Source organism: Mandrillus leucophaeus, unplaced genomic scaffold, assembly GCF_000951045.1.
Source record: "Mandrillus leucophaeus isolate KB7577 unplaced genomic scaffold, Mleu.le_1.0 Scaffold361, whole genome shotgun sequence".
NCBI lineage: Eukaryota > Metazoa > Chordata > Mammalia > Primates > Cercopithecidae > Mandrillus > Mandrillus leucophaeus.
In genome coordinates, this window is record NW_012103821.1 from 1,157,628 (window position 1) to 1,176,036 (window position 18,409).

The following is an 18,409-nucleotide window of genomic DNA, read 5'->3' on the forward strand; positions in this document are numbered from 1 at the left end:
CTGTATGTATTGATATGTATGTGTTAAATATCAAGGATAACTGTAATTCTGGGCTTTTTGTACATAATCATTTTGTAATTGTATGTGTGTATGTGTAGTGTGTGTGTGTTTGTTTGTGTCTGTGTGTGTGCTTCCAAGACAGGAATATTCTATTCAGCTTTATACTCATAATGTAACCCAAAGCATATTCCCTCATGACTGCTTACTTTTGATAAAAGTAAATGAGTTAAAATAACATTTTCATAGTTTGCTTTCCTTTGAATTTTAAATATTTAATTTTTATGGGTACACAGTATGAGTATGTATTTATGAGGTACATGAGATATTTTGGTACAGGCTTGCAATGTACAATAATCACATAAGGGTAAATGGGTATCCATCACCTCAAGCATTTATCATTTCTCTGTGTTACAAATGTTCCAATTATGCTCTTAGTTATTTTTAAATATACTATTGTTGACTGTAATCTCCCTGTAATTATATTAAATACTAGAACTTAACTAATTCTTTCTAATTACATTTTGTACCCATTAACCATCCTCAACTTCTCCCCATTCCCACTATCCTTTCCAGCATCTGGTGTGGTACAATTCAGCAATGAAGCCATCGTGTTCGTGGATTTTCTTTTCTGCAAGACCCTAGTATGGCTTCAAAGTCATTACCTGTTATTGGTATATTCAGGTTTTGGATTTCTTCATGGTTTGACTTTGATAGGTTTATTATCTAGGAATATATCCATTTCTTCTAGGTTTTCTAATTTATTGGCATAGAGTTGCTCATGATAGTTTCTAGTGATCCTTTGAATTTCTGCATTATCAGTTGTAATATCTCCTATTTGCCTCTAATTTTATTTTTGTTTTGTCTCTTTTTTCAGTTGGGCTAAAGGTTTGTTAATATTATCTTTTTAGAAAACTAGTTTTTCATTTAATTGATTCTGTTTTTTTATTTCAATTTCATTTGTTTCTGCTCTGATATTTATTATTTATTTTCTTCTACTAATTTTAGGTTTGTTTTGCTCTTGCTTTTCTAATTCTTTAATATGCATTGTTAGGTTGTTTATTTGAAGTTTTTTTTGTTTTTTAATTTAGGCATTTATTGCTATAAACAGTATACTTTTACTGTATCTCATAGATTTGGTTATAAATATTTTTACATTCAACTGTTTCAAGAAATTTGTAATTTCCTTCTTAACTATTTATTTGGCCCATTTGTCATTCAGGGGCATATTGTTAAATTTTTATGTGTTTATATAGTGTCTAAAGTTCCTTTTGTTATTGATATCTAGTTTTATTCCATTGTGGTCAGAGAAGATACTTGATATTTCATTTTCTCAAATTTTTAAAAGTTTTGTGTTCTACATATGGTCTATCCTTGAGAATAATCCATGTGCTGAGAAAAAGAAAGTGTATTCTGTAACCGTTGTATAAATGTTCTGTGAATTTCTTTAAGGACCTGATGGCCTATAGTGCAGATTAAGTCTGGTGTTTCTTCATTATTTTTTTGTCTGGAATATCTGTCTAATGCTGAAAGTGGGGTGTTGATGTCTCCAGCTATTATTATATTGAGGGGTCTATCTCTGTCTTTAGCTTTAGTAATGTTTGCTTTATATATTTGGGATCTCCAGTGTTAGGTATTTACAATTGTTATATTCTCTTGTTGAGCTGACCTTTACCTTGTAGGCGCAAGTGATTCACCTTCTTCAGCCTCCCAAGTAGATGGGACACAGGCATGTGCCACAACACCTGGTTAATTATTATTTTTTAATTTTTGTAAAGAAGGAGCTTGCTTATGTTGCCCAGGCTAGTGTCAGGAACTCTTGGACTCAGCAACCCTCCCACCTCAGCTTCCCAAAGTGCTGGGATTACAGATATGGGCTACGAGGCCCAGCCAGAAAGTTTTTCAAAATTAATGCATCTTTCAAAAATAACAGTAAAACATAATTTTTTTAAAAGTTTTTAAATTTTAATGTTTTTTTTTAACCTATTGTAGTATTATAGTACCTGATTCATAACTCCGATACAGTCTTTTGTTGTAATGTTAGGTGTGTTAGGCCTCAGGACCAGGAATCACAAAACGGAATATTTCTGATCTTCTCCAGCCCGCCTTTCACTTTCCCCAAAGCAGGACTCTAATCTTTCCCTGGTTTTCTGATTGTGGGCCGTAAGACACTGACCAGAGAGGATGCCACTTTATACCTTGAAAGAAGAACTGCAATGCTTTGAAGCTTCTATAAAAACCCAAGGGAACTGGGTTCAGGGAGGTTCCTTATAGCTGAACACATGCAGGTTCCTGGAGGCGGTGCACCCAAGGAGGGCATGGAAGCTCCCTGCCCCTTCCCCCATTCCTTGCCCTATGCATCTACATCTCTCTCTGTATCCTTTGCAATATCCTTTATAATAAACCAGGAAATGTAAGTTTAGTTTTCCCTGAGTTCTGTGAGCTGCTTAAGCAATTCATCAAATCCAAAGAGAGGATTGTTGGAAACCGCAACTTGATGCTTGTTGGTCAGAAGTTCCGGAGACCCAGGCTTGCAACTGGTGTCTTGGGGTGTAGGTGGCAGCCCCCAACCTGTGGGATTTGACACCATCTCCAAGTGAACTTTCAGACTTGAACTGGAGGACACTCAGCTGCTGGCCACTGCTTGGTATGTGGGGAATTTCATCTTTCCATCAGACATTTTGTTCCGTGTTGATGATTGTTGCTTCATTGGGTTTTGAGTGCAGTGGAGAAACATGGTTGGAAAGAGTTTTTCCCTTAATAGCTGTCTATACCAGTATAACTGATTTCTGTATATTGACCATGTGGTCTTTGAACTTGCGCAAATCATTCCTTTATATTATTAGATCGTATGATACTATGCACAGGATTTTCTAAATACACCACAATGTAAGCTGCAAATGATGACAAATTTTTACGTTCTTTTCAGTATTTATACCTTTTATTTCTTTTTCTTGATTCATGCTTCTTTCTGAAATTTACTATAAAGTGTTTAATAAAGCTATAGAGGGGAGACCATCTTGCTTTGTTCCTTATCATAAGCAAAAGTGTTCAATATTGAACGAAATATAATGTTAGCCGTTAAATTCTGGTGGAATGGCTTTGTCACATTTAGAAGTCTGATTTTTTTTTGAGAATTTTTTTCTTTTGTTTTCTGTTTGTAAACATGCATTAATATTGAATTTTGTCAAAAATTTTTCTCTATAGATATGATAAAGTACAATATTTCAATAATGTAATGGTATTCGTTGTTTAATTTTAAAATGTTAAACTAATTTTGTATAATTGAATTACCTCTGCTATTTATACTATATTTTCCTTTGTGTATATTCCTGAATTTAATGTCCTAATAGTCTGTTGATAAATTTCTCATCTATTTGCATAAGGGATATTGGTTTGTAGTTGTTTTTTGTTTACTTAGTTTTTGTAACGCAATTATCTAGTTGTAGTATTAAGTATATGCGATTAATGAATAAAATTTAGAAGTATTTTCTCTTCTAATTTCTGAAAGAGCTTATGCATAATTGGTGTTATCTATTGCTTAAAAGTTTGTTTGAATAAACCAGCAAAATAATTAGGGCTTATAGTTGTTTGTTATTTTTTTATTGAGAGATTGCTAATAACAAATTTAATTTTTCAAATAGAAAACATCCTAATATGTTTCTTTTGTCAGTTTTGATTTCAAGACATGTCATTTTAATTGGTTATTAAATTTGTTGACATAATGTTTGCAAAATATCTCCTATTTTCTATTATGGTATTTATTACTGTTATATTTATCATTTTTGAGAAACAACTATGTAGCATGTATCTTGATAGATTTTAAACATTTTTCTTTTTATATAATTACAGATTCAAAAGAAGTTGCAAAAGTATTTTACAGTTAGGTTCCATGTACTCTTTATTTCTACTCAATAGTAGTATCTTAAATAACTCATAAAATATCAAAGCAATAAAATTGACATAGATACAATACAAAGAACTTATTCAGATTTACCAGTATGACATTGATGTTGTCACATGTGTTTAAGTGTGCATGTATATTTTTATGTGATTTCATGAAGTATAAATTTGTGTAATCTTTTTTTAAATATTTGTATATTTGTAATGGTGCTTCCTCTTTCATTTCTGATTTTGGTAATTGGTAATTAGTATATTTTTCTCTCTCTCTCTTTCAGCTTTATTGGTAGGATTTAAAAATTTTACTAGTCTTTCTAAAGTACCAGTTTTAACATTGTTGATTTCTCTACAGTTTTTTAAAAATTACTTTAATAAAATCTGCACATATTTTATTTATTTCATTTCATTTACTTGTTTGAGCTTTAGTTTTTTGTTTGTTTGTTTGTTTTTTCTTTTTCTAGCCTTTTCAAGTGAAACATTAATCATTGTTACTGAGGTAGGAGGTGGGACTCGATTCTGGAGGTAGGGCTCAGACACCAGACCAAATTGAGGACTAGTTGAATTAGGGCTAGGACAGAAGCAGCTTTCCATATGATACACTCACCAGTGTGAAATGTCAATTTACCATTTCCATGGCAACACTGGGGCATTTTTGCATGTAATTAAAAGTGAGTATAAATATGACTTCAGAATGGCCTCTGGGTTGCTATTATAGCCACACTGCCTATGGGGTCCTGCTCCACAAGGAGTAGAATCTTTGCTGCTATATATTGCCACTTCAGTACAAGTAGTAGTTTAACACCACTGGCTCACTGTTGAATTCTTCCCTGAGTGAAGCTAAGAATCCTCCCAGGCTAAGCCCTGATTTGGGGGTTTGCCTATCCTGCATCAATAATAAAGCATTATTTTGTTCTAATATAGGCACTTAGAAAATAAATTCCTCTCTAAGCAATGCTTTAAATCCATCCTATATTGTCTCTGTGTGTGTGTGTGTGTGTGTGTGTGTCAGGGTCTTACTCTGTTGCTCAGGCTGGAGTGCAGTAGTAAAATCACGGCTCACTGTAGCCTCATTCTTCTGAGTTCAAGCAATCCTCCTGCCTCAGGCTGCTGAATAGATGGACTACAAGAACATGTCATCATGCCCAGCTAATTTATTTTTAATTGTATTTGGAGAGATGGGATCAACAGCTCAGAATGTTGATCTGGACCTCATGCAATCCCCCTGCCTAGGCATCCCAAAGCTGTGGGATTACAGGCAGGAACCATCATACCTGGTCATCCTATACAATTTGATATGTCGTTTTGGTTAATATAAGTAAATTCCAAATATTTTCTAATTTCTCTTGGTATTTATTATTCAACATATGAGTAATTTATAATGTATTATTATCTAAATATCTTGGAATTCTCTATTCATATGATGCTTATTGATTTATAAATTGCTGTCAGAGAACACACTTTGAAATTGAGTCGTGACTTTCATCAGGCCTTACTTTATGTTACATCATATGGTCTATTTAGGTAAGATTTCAGTGTGCATTTGAAAACAAAAAAAACAATCTATTCTGTATTTGTTTGATATAGTGTTCTACAAATTTCAGTTAGGTAAAGGTGATTGGTAATGTTCTTTAGATCTTCTACATGTTGACTGATATTTTTGTACATTGTTTTATACAATTACCAAGAAGATGATTTAATATTCCATATTATGATTATGTATTTGTCTAGTTTTCTCTTTAGTTTTGTACATTTTTGTGTCATATAATTTAAAGCTCTATTGTTAAGTATGTACACATTGAGAAGTGTTAGGTATTTTGATGAACTGAATCTTTCATCTGATACACACACATTTAGGATTCTTACCTATTCTTCTGAATTGATCCTTGTAAATGAAAATGTCCCTTTGAGATGAGTCCCTGTTGCCCAGGCTGGAGAGCAGTGGCGCAGTCTCAGCTCACTGCAACCTCTGCCTCACGAATTAAGTGATTTTCCTGTCTCAGCCTCCCGAGTAGCTGGGACTACAGGTGTGCACCACCATGCCCAGGTAATTTTTGTATTTTTAGTAGAGACGGGGTCTCATCGTGTTAGCCAGGATGGTCTCCATCTCCTGATCTTGTGATCTACCCTCCTTGGCCTCCCAAAGTGCTGAAATTACAGGCATGAGCCACTGTGCCTCGCCGAAAAAGTCCCCTTTTATTTCTCCTAACTTTGTGATCCTTAGTGTTTCCATAGTTCATCTTTTTGCACTTCTTAAATTTCACCCCGGTTTTGTCATTTTATTTTAAAGGTGTTTTGTAAACAATGGATAACTGTTTCTTGTTCTTAAAAAAAAAAAAAAAATTCCAGTCCGCCACACTCGGCCTTTTAATTGGACAGTTTAGTCTATTTTCATTTAATGTAATTGTTAATATGATTGGGTTTAAGTCTACTACTTATTTGTTTTCTATCTATTCAATCTCTTTTTTGTTCCTACATATCTTCTCTCCTTGTTTATTTTCGGTGGTCTGGCTATTTTGATAATACTCTTTCCTTCGATTGTCTTTTTAATTGTGTATCTTTTCTATCTTTAGATTTGCTCTATAATTTACTATATGACTTTTAAAATTATTAAGTCTACATACAGCTGAAATTGTACTCCTTCACAAATAATATGAGAAGCTTCTGAGCTGTGAGTCATATCTCTTTTTTCATATGCTACCTGCTAGCTTATGGCATCACTGGAGAGGCATCCTTGCCCTTCAGTTGTACCCCTTGAGTTCTGCTCCTTGGTGGTAGCTAGCCATTTTGTAATCCTGCCTCCAGTCTTCAAAGGGTGGCTACAAAGTATTCAGTGAAGCTCAGATATGCAGTCCTCAGTGAAGCCTTCACAGGCTGGAGCCGAATTCTCTTAGCCCTTTTACTTTTGTTCTAGTTTTTGATTCTCAAATTTTTGTATTTCCACTATCTTGTATTGTGGAGAAGCCCTGAATACTTTAGTATACTCCTTATTCAGATCTCAAACCTTGTCTCCAGTCATAAGTGTACTAGCCTTGGGGACTCAGTGAAAACAGGTAAGAAAAGAGGGCAGGCAGTTGCAACTATGTGGCTTATATTCCTTGGGATTCTAATCCATTATATAAATCCGCATGTACTACCTATTAAATGCCCACCTGGTTTTTCCTTAAACCTATCTGCCAGTGTTGGATTTATCTTTATAATCTTACTTCAAAACTGTAAATGATGAAATCAACTGTGGGTCCCTCATAGAAAACTGTTTATTACTTAGTATTTGGTTCTTATAGATTTGTTTGTGCTTCCAGCTATGTATTTATTTTAATGTTAGCATTCTGTAGCTTACATGACTTGTTCCCCTGGTTCAAATGAAAGTGACAATCTCTTGCTACTTTCCTACACTGTAACCAGTAATCGTGCTTCATTTTCCACTTAACCCCTATATTTTAAGCTCTCCCATGAATCTACAATTAAATCTAATTACAGTTCATGGTTGTTGCATAAACCATGCTATAATAATCCTTTTACCTGGTCTTGGCCCCATAGATCCACTCAAGTCTGCATTACCTCCCACAGGCTGTGTTGACTCCCTGGCATCTGTCTCCTTATGAACTTTAGTTAAATTTATTGGAAGGATTGCTTTTAATTGCTTTCCAGAAACATCATGAGAAACAGAAGCTGAGTTGACCTTTCTTTACCTCTTCTACTATATTTTTGTTGGTTCTATTCATATCTTAGGTGGCAGGTCAGATTTTGTCAGTTTTACAACTGAACTCTCAGCTGAACTCTCAGCTCCTCCCTTTGCCTCGGTATCTACCAGAGCATGCTGCCTCTGGACAAGCCCACACCTGAAATGGTACAAACAATTGTACCATTTCAGGGCTTTAGATCTACCATCCTAAGCATCTGCCAAAAGTTCTGAATGAAACAAATGTTCTCCAATGGGAGGGTGAAAGTAGGAAAGAGCCAAGGAGATAAGTTATTTTTCTCCCTTGGACTGTTCCTAGGCAAATATTTTCTATAATGTTTCTTCAGTAATTTGCAAAATTTCACATGCAGAGCTATTCATTAAGTCCTCGTGTAGCTCATTGTAAAATGGAAAGAACTCCAACACAACACATTGCATTTTTTTCTCATTCTCTCTGACCTTCCTTCTCTTCCTCTATACCTTTATTGTCCAGGATTTCTTCTCCCAAATAAAGCTTTAGTACCCATTTCTTGTCTTCATCTTTGTTCTCTAGGAACTGGAATATAGTGGTTAATAATGCAGTCAGACCAACTTGGCTCTGCCACTTCCTAGGTGTATGGTTTCTGAATGTCACTTCATCTATACAAACATCAGTTTATTATATAAAACAAAAGTAATATTAATAAATAATTTTTTGACTACATCAATGTAGTTAGAAGAGCCCTAGATAGGAAATAACAATTAATGTGGCCTGACTGGTCAGCCTCCAAGTATTCCCTGCCTCTGCTTCACATCCTTTCTCCCAGTCCTGTGTACTTGCAATCATAACAGATAGTGGCAGACCCCGAGAAAGGCCAAAGCCTGAGGCGTTAATGCAAACAGGGAGAATGAGCCCAGATTTCAACACTAGTGCTCTGAGACAGCCAGCTCTAAGGAGAAGAAAAGGCATGCAGCAGAGATGGAAAAGAAAGCAGACATGCAGGAGAAAGATTATAGCTACAAGAGACCATGTGATGAAAATGACTTTTGACATGATTGTAGATAGCCTCTACTTTGTAGTTTATGGTTCTTAGTAAAACTCAGTCATCACGGCTCTGGTTTTCCATGTGTTAACCCAGTTTTCTCAAATACCTTCCCATTTTCCCCAGAAGCAAATTCATAACAGATTTATATTATTTGCAATGAGAATTTTAATTGAAATATTCTCTAACATTTTTCCAATCTTAACTTCTTTTTTATCATATATTTTTAAATTCATCAACATTTACTATTAATCAGCATTAATAAACTATTATGTTTTTATAAACTATTTTTCTTTTCATTTTAAGAATAAAGACACAAACATACACATGATATGTTGTGTGTGTGTGTGTGTGTGCGTGTGTGTGTTGTATTATTACCAAGGTCTGTGAAGTCGAGCATTACATATTCAGGAAGAATTACCTTATCTTCTCTCAGCATAATGCCGCCACATCTTCGGTGCTCAGTAAATATTAGTTTGATATGAATATTTAAAAATCTCAGAGTGCTAACTATAGAATTTGGTAAAAATGAATACATCTTCCAATTGTATTAGTGACAGAGAAATTTTGCCTGGAGTTTAGATATGATGTTTAAAACATGAACAAATGTCAGAAAAGTATTATGATAAACTTTACTTTAACACTAAATAAAAACATTTTCTCTCTTTCTTTCTTCTAAGGATCAATAATTTGAAAGGTTAACATGTACTTCTTTGCATAGTAACAAAAGGCAAAAGCACTGGCAAAGCTTCAAAATCAATACACATATTGGAGAACTGTTGAAACTCGTGGCTACAAGAAATAAAATTGAAGAAATGACATAAAAACCAATTATTGCTATCAGGTTTAACAAGATAACATGAAAGAAAACAAAATTTATTATAGCTTAGTGGCTAAAAATCAAATTATACATTTCATATAAGAGTATATATTGCTACAAATTTTATCATTCTTCCTTGCCAGTTCATATCTACTGTAATATAAATTTCATCAATCCTATGATTGTATCGTGTGTCAATATTTAATTCTTAAGCTACTGTAAAGCAAAATGGTATCAGTAGCATTGTTTGTTTTATATTTCATATGTGATATTTAAAAATGTGATATTATAAAGCCCCACTTTGTAATACTTCATGTTCTATAAATAACAATCCTGGCTATTAATAAATGATTAACTTTTCCATGTGTTTATTATAACAAATGTTAACCACTGCATGTTCCCCAAGTACTTGCTTCCGTTGTTATCTTTGTATTGGTACCTAAGTGTATTTGTGGGAGAAGTGTGTGTATATACTAAAGAAGATGTTGCAGTCATTTACATTTACCATTATATACATAAGGTCCCATGGCTAGTTAATTTATAGTTTCATGATCACATATTATGCTAAATGTGTAAATGGTAGCTTTCCAAATATTATCAGCTCTTTCATGAATATATGATTAAAAAAGATATATCTGGCCATTTATAATTTGAGAAACAAAAACAACTACAAAATTATTTATATTTTAAGCTATGCAATGCAATTTTTTAATTGGAGTACCCTCTCTGATTTAGAAATGTGCTGCTTAATATGTGGATGAAAAATTCTGTAAAAAAGAGAGCTGGAAAACAAGAGTAAATAATGGAACAATTCACACAGCAAGAATGTAATACATTTATATTGAAAAAATAATGAATTAGTGAATTAGTGCATTAATGAATGAATAAATTTGTTCACGCCTGCATGATGGATGAATGAGTAAAACACTGAATTAAAATCACAGAAGTTGTGGTTAAATTGGAATTTCATTTGTGTTCTCCAACTGAGTGACTTAAATTCGGAAAAGATAGACACATGTAAACAAATATGTATTAATATACATTTACATGTTATAAAATATACATTTTATAAAACATATAACTATATGTTATATAGTTTATGTAGCATAGCTTATATCTTTATATTAGATACTGGATAAGGATGAAATTCACCACACTAAAAGAAGCAGCAGCATATATTTTTTGTCCACAGATTAGCTGACCTGATCAAAGAGGACTTAAAATGAAATTGTAGGAATCAAACCAGATACCCAGATAAAAATGTAAATGTTGATATTATGAAGAACATTGCACTATTCATTCAGCACCAAACATGAAAGTAACAAAATTGACGTGATATTTTAACATAAGAATTCCAAGATGTGGTAATAAAGTTCTCATCGTTGTATTACTTTACGTGAAAAAAAGAGATCTTATTCAAAATTACTAACATACTATTAGGTAAAGCAGAATTTTGTTTTATATTAAGAAGATATAACACACCTGTCTAGAATTCTATTATTCTGGGAATGAAAATACTTTATGGGATATTCTGATGGAGAAAGCTGAGACGGAAATGAGCAACAAAGTTGTATGACACTATTAAAACTGGTTGAGCAATATGAGGACATTTATAATACAGTCGAGATACAGATCAAAACTCTAATACAGAAAAAAAATTAAATACGGGAACTGCAAATTTCAGGTAATTCTAGAATTTTTACTCTATAAGAGCATTGTATCTAATAAATTGCTCATATCAGAGATAAATGAAACTATTTGTGTCAACTTATGGAAATTGGAAATGAAAGAATTCTGAAAATTTTGGGATAACCATAATTAAAGAGTTCAGTAACATTGAATATACAATAGGCCTAGAGAAAAAGAAAACAAAACTGTTGACCAAAAGCCTATAGCATGTTGGTTACTTTCCTCAATATACATTATATGCTTGGGAGATTTTGCAATTTATTAAGAGTTTCTCACAGCTGTAGATCATCTTGGGAGGCATAATTAATCAGTTTATGCCTGGTTCAGGCATGATCAGGCCAGAAAAACCTACCAGGAAGCCAGAATAGTAATCTCCTGCCATTAATACTTAAAAATTATTCAAATCAAATTTTTACACAGTTTTTGATCTAGAAGTGTATGTCACTTCTGAGAATATAAATTAAAGACAGTATTTAGAAATGCAGGCTCCAAGAAACAATCAAGAGTCACTTGAGTTTTAAAATAAAGGACCTTAAATGCTTATACAGGCAGACAATGGAATAAGTGAGATATCAAACAAAGGATGCTGAAACAAACTGTGGTTTAACAGCCAGAAGGCATTACCAATACTTGTTTGGAAGAGCAGAAAGAGACATTAACAGAGTCCCAAGTCAAGGATAATCTAACAGAATATGAACTCAGGGAGGAAAGAGCTGTTGCCACTCCCTCTTACTTGCCTGCTTTCTACCCTCTCCTTTCTACCCTCCCCTGCCACCCAAACTCTCACTAGTATAGCTCATTGGCCAGACACAACCAGAAGCCAGCCTGGAGCCAAGGAGATGCCGCGACAGGAGTTAGCTCCTCTGTATTTTGAAAGAGGAAAGCAGAGGAGGAATGTAGATGTACCCTAGCATTGATAGGCCCCAAACCACATACAAGCATTGTGAACTTGGACACATTGTGCAACTACTCTGAACTTTGGAAGCTATATCACTTTTCTTTTGAGAATAAGAGTATATATAAACACACACACACACACACACACACACACACTTTAATATACATTATATATAATATGTAATAAATTGAAAACCTTAGATTACATAAAAATTAGAGATGTGACAAAATTAATTCAGCAATCCATAGAAAGGAACTCAAAGAACCCTTTTTTTTTTTTTTCCCAGACAGAGTCTCGCTTTGTCACCCAGGCTAGAGTGCAGTGGTAAGATCCCGGTTCACTGCAACCTTCGCCTCCAGGGTTCAAGTGATTCTTCTGCCTCAGCCTCCCTAGTCGCTGGGACTACAGGCATGAGCCACCATGCCCGGCTAATTTTGTTTTCTTAGTAGAGACAGCGTTTCACTATATTGGCCAGGCAGGTGTTGAACTGCTGACTTCGTGATCCGCCCACCTCAGCCTCCCAAAGTTCTGGGATTACAGGCATGAGCCAACGTGCCAGGGCAAGCAGCCTTTTTTAAGACACAATTTTTACCAATGTGATTCAAATATTATAAGTTAGTCTCTTTTTGGCAAAAGAGCAACAACAGAGCACAAAACTTTACTTACCCTGTGATCAAACTACATGAGATAAACATGCGTACCTAGGGAAATTAGTATAATGCAACCTAGCAAAATGATAGCCACAACTTTATCTGTGTTCTAAGAGTATGAGTTTATTTTAGGTGTTTTATTTTTGTACTTTCCAAATTTTAGATTTTTATGGGAAATGAAACAATAAAAGTTAAATTACAAAGGATGGAGGCAGCATGCTGTGGAAGTGGAAGGATGTAGAACCTGAATTTAAGGATAGACTCATGTGCTTATTGCTAACTATAAAATCTTTGCTAAATAAATTTCATCTTTTAATAAATTAAAGCATCTCAGTCATACTTTTATCATGCATAAATTATAGTTAATAATATCTAAATTATAGCATATTTGTTGGGATTAGTGAATTTAAAAAAACAACATGTATAACATAAAGGATTACATTAGTGCCTACTATAAGATAGTAGACTGAAAATTGTTCACGAAAAATCCATTTCTTCTTCTCATATCAAACTTCTGGATTGTATTTCCCAACCCTCTACTGAAACTAGGTTCAAGAATGTCAATTAATTAATTTTTAGTGCAAAATAAACAATGCCCAAACTGTGGCTTCAAATAAAAGGCATCTATTAAATTCATACTTCCTTGGATTTGCCTTTAGGTTGGGCTCAGCTGGGCAATGTTGGTCTCAGCTTAGCTCTATTAAATGTCTTCAATCAGTAGCTCTTTAGTTTAATGAGATCCCATTTGTCAATTTTGGCTTTTGCTGCCGTTGCTTTTGGTGTTTTAGACATGAAGTCTTTGCCCATGCCTATGTCCTGAATGGTACTACCTAGGTTTTCCTCTAGGATTTTTATGGTATTAGGTCTAACATTTAAGTCTCTAATCCATCTTGAATTAATTTTCGTATAAGGAGTAAGGAAAGGATCCAGTTTCAGCTTTCTACTTATGGTTAGCCAATTTTCCCAGCACCATTTATTAAATAGGGAATCCTTTCCCCATTTCTTGTTTCTCTCAGGTTTGTCAAAGATCAGATGGCTGTAGATGTATGGTATTATTTCTGAGGACTCGTTTTTTTATGACCATCCTTTGGCCAAAACAACATGGCAGAAGCACTTGCCAGCTTCATACCTAGCCTCCCTCTCCTGGAATCTGCCCATCTATCAAATGAGCAAAAGCTGCTAGCTTGTGCAACAATGAAAGAAAACCAGGCACAGAGTCAATGATGTTGTACACCCACAGTCCCAGAGATGTGAGACAGCCCATTAAAATCATCTTAGCCATCTACACATGAAATAAAATTAAACTCTGAAATCTTAGTGTATATAAAGTACTTAATGCAGCATCAACCTGATTGGTGTTTTTGAAATTATCACTAATACTATTAGTACTACCAGTAAGCATCACTATTTTTATTATGACCACTGCTATTACTATCACAATTACTCTTAATGTGTCTGCGATGACCACACTACTATTACCCATGTCACTGCTACTGATAATTATGAACAGGATTAAGTAAAATATAGATATCAAAGAATATGTATGTTGAAATAAAATAACAGGAATATTTGCCTCCTGCTTACCTAAGTTTCAACTTAAAATTTTTAGCATTTGGTTAACAGATGCTTACGTTAATAACCTTTGTCCAAGAGAAAGGCAGTATAGGTGGTGGTAGTTAAGAACAATGCAGACTGGGGAATCTGATATATCATCTCTGGATCCTGGGGAATTTATTTACATTTTCTGTGCCGTAGTTATCTCATATATAAAAGAAAATTATAATTGTGCTTTCTTCATAAGATTGTTATAGCAATTACATGTTTTTCTTAACACATATAGAGTTCTTAGGAAAGTGATTACTTTAGGTAATTAAACCAATGTTATTATTATAACCTTTAGGAAGTCTGCATGAGGGCTCCATTAATGTATGTTCTATTTATACACTTCGGTAAATTTGAAAAAAAATCTGTTTTTGAAATTTATTGAAACATCAATCATTTTGAAAGTTCCATTGAAAAAGACTTTCAAAATCTATTTGTCTCTCATGTATCTTAACCCCTCATAAAATCTGATATGAACATATATGCTGATAATAAGATATGAAAAACATGTTAGTAACAGAAGTGACTTTCCCAATTATGTGAAATATCTCCTTAAAAATCAGTGAATTGCTATTCTATAGGGAAAAAATTGATACATTAGAAAATGTAAAAGATATCTTATGAAATGTTTATCATTACTAAAAAGAGGCATTCTTTTTCTAAAATTAGCAGATTTATTTTTGTGAACCCTTACTTTTTTTGTTTCTCCAGCATTGCATGATTTAGGGAAACTGCCCATTCCTCACCCTTGAAATTATGGTGGAATAATCACCCATGGGAAAGCACAGACTTCTTCCTTCACCAAAAACAGAGTGGTAGGATGTAATTGGCTGAATTGTTGTTATAAGCTGTGCCACTTTAGCTTAAGAGATAGTCGGATCTTATCTTAGCATTATCAGACAATTTTTATGCCAATGTACTTGGAAAAATGTGTTCAAGTTGCTGCTTCTTAAACAACTAGAGATTCCTTTGTTTCTGCTCTTCTGAAGCTCTTATTTTTCATAATCCACTGTTACCATGAGCTATCCACGGTCATTCCCATATCCTGTTTTCTTGCTTCAATTAGTTATTGTCACTTTCACAAGATGTTCAAAAGAGCCATTTGAGGAAACTTTGTCCAATTTATGATTCCTGTTGATGAATATAAAATGAATTGGGCCAATAAAACAATCACTAATGAAATAACGTAGGTAAGAATATGTATAATATACATAAGACTATGTAAAATAGTTTTATCATATATGTGTGTGTGTGTGTGTGTATATATATATATACCCACATATAAAACAAATTTTTCTCCTCTAAAAAAATAGTATGCCTCAGAACTACCTGCTCTATTAGTGGAACATAGTGCTATTTTTTTTTTATATTTCTTCTCAATTATTTCTGAAGCTGGGAAGTCCATACATCAACAAATAAGAAGAGAAAATGAAAGAATAATACTTAGTGTTTCAGCAGGCCTAGCAAGTAAGAGACAGATTTCTCATAGTTCCTCACAAAATAGTCTATAATCTTCCCTTTACCACTCGTTGTATTTACTTAGTTAATAGGAAATCAATCTTCATAAATTTGGGTTCACTTCAGATTCTACCAATTTTAAAATCTGGTTATTATTTACGGTGGATAACAAACGGCCTCTTACTCCCTGTTGACAAACCTGACACCTGATGATCATCTGACTTCCTGTGTGGATCTATTTATACAGAGAATATTCTGGTTGGGGGACAAAGAGTTTGGTATTATAATTCTCACTGAATTAATTACATAATTATGAATTAATTTAAAGTAAATTAAAGCTTTCTAATTTCTTAACAATGATAAAATAATGCTAAAAACAGTAATGCTATATAAAGTATATTAGACCACATTACCTAATCTATACAGCAATGGATCTCAACTGTTCTTTTTTTCCAACATAAATAAATGGTAAGACATTTGCCTAGGCATCGGTAGCGTTTTATCAGATAGAGTCTTGGCAATGATTATATAACACATTCAAATTAGTAATTTGAGAGACTATTTACAAAGCTATAAGCAGAGTTAAGGGCAACTGGATAATGATATTAGAGGACCTCAGAGCTGGAAATAGCCAGGAAACTCGTTTTACCTTAAACCTCAGAAGACAAGGAGACAGAGCAGGTAGCAAAACCAACAAGGGCAGCAATTAAGGTACCAACTTAATGAGAGCTGTGGCCTTCAGGAGAGGAATGCAGTCATCCAATGTGAGCTTACAGGGAGAAAGCTGGGGAATATACACCGTGACTTCATCTTCTTGTTGGTCACTTGAACTACTGCTAGTATTTTTCACTGGTCAAACCAGTTGGAAGAAAGAGGGGAAAAGATTCAGTTTATGAAATCTTTATAAGTCAGCTTCCCAGGGTCCAGAGTAGGGTGGAGAAAGGAAGGAGCTTACTAGAAAGGGAAATAGAAAATCTCTGCAACAAGCGGCTTACTGCTAAAGTGAACTCAAAGGAGGGCACGAATGGAGAGAGCATATGCCCAGCAGAAATCTCAAGTAGCTTCATATTCTCCAAGTGACTTTATATATTGTGCTAGGAAGCGTATTTTCTTCCTTTAGTCAATTTACATTGCTGCTTCCCCATAATTTATAAAATGCATAGTTTATTTCAAATGGCTTTGTTTACTAATTTTGAAATATCTTAATTTATGCAGCGAATATGCTGGTTGAGGGACAAAATTAATTGCTGAAATAATTTCTCAACTTGTTTTGGTTGGTTTGATATTTTTAAAATTATAACCAACATTTTTGCTTAATATAAAAATGTTTAACATTAGGTCTTTGAGATTACTAAGTTTTAACATAAAAACCAGGATGTTAATTTAATAAAGCAAATAAAAGATTTTAAAGTGTGCTTATTTTAAAAGCTACTTTCTAAATCTAAAAATCAACAATAGTTGATTTGGTAATTGCCTTTTCCATTTCCTATTCTAACTGGCCAATGACAGGATACACTGTCTCTTCAAGAACAACAGCAAAAAAGGCATATAAATTTATCATAGTGGATTATACCAAGTATTTTGAGGGAAAATTATAATCTAAGCACGTTGATATGCCTTTTTGTTTTCTACTTATTGAAAATTTGACTATACATAGTTAAATAGTCCAAAGATATGCATTGCAATATGCACACATATTATGTAACTGTGAGTTTTTACAATGTAATTTGAAAGTATCGATGTGATTTGCCATAAAGAGTTTTAGCGAAAACAAAAACAAACAACTGATATATGTAAATAGGTAGCATAGGCATCGCATCAAGTGTATATCAAAGGAAAATAAGTACAGTCTCCAAATTAGTATGAAATTAGGCTCTATCCACTGAATACATGTGGTCTTCTTGACGATATATTTTGGATTCTTAGTTACAACTGCAGGAAGTAGATTCTGGCTAATGAAAAGAAAAAGGAATTTAGGTATGTTATAATTGAAGAACCCAAGTCAGATGCAGGGCAGCCAGAGTTTTAGCCAAAGGCACCCTGAATCTGTCCCTTGAAGTCATTACTGCTGTCTCTGCTGAAATCTAGGCACTGTCATGGGTGCCAACATTGTGAGTACAGGCCACTGGAGAATGTAATGCCCCTGTGGTTTGAAATTCAGATGTTACATACATAACAGCTACTGCCTTTTCTCAGAGTGAATATTTCTACATTGTTCTTTGTATCACCAACCACTACGGTGGAGGATGTATTTTATAGGCTGAGACCGGGTTATGTGCTGTGCTCCGTGTACAAGAAACGATAGGAAAGTAAGTATCTGGTCAGTAATCCCAGCACTTTGGGAGCCCGAGGCGGGCGGATCACGAAGTCAAGAGATGGAGACCATCCTAGTTAACACGGTGAAACCCCGTCTCTACTAAAACTACAAAAAATTAGCCGGGCGTGGTAGCTGGCGCCTGTTGTCCCAGCTACTCCGGAGGCTGAGGCAGGAGAATGGCGTAAACACGAAAGGCGGAGCTTGCAGTGAGCCGAGATCGCGCCACTGCACCCCAGCCTGGGCGACAGAGCGAGACTCCATCTCAAAAAAAAAAAAAAATTGAAAAGCTAAAGGAGGGGTTCAAGGTGATCTCTAGCTCTTGTCAAATCCCCAAATCCAAATTAGTAAGTGATCCCACAGCTTAACCTTCCCTTCTC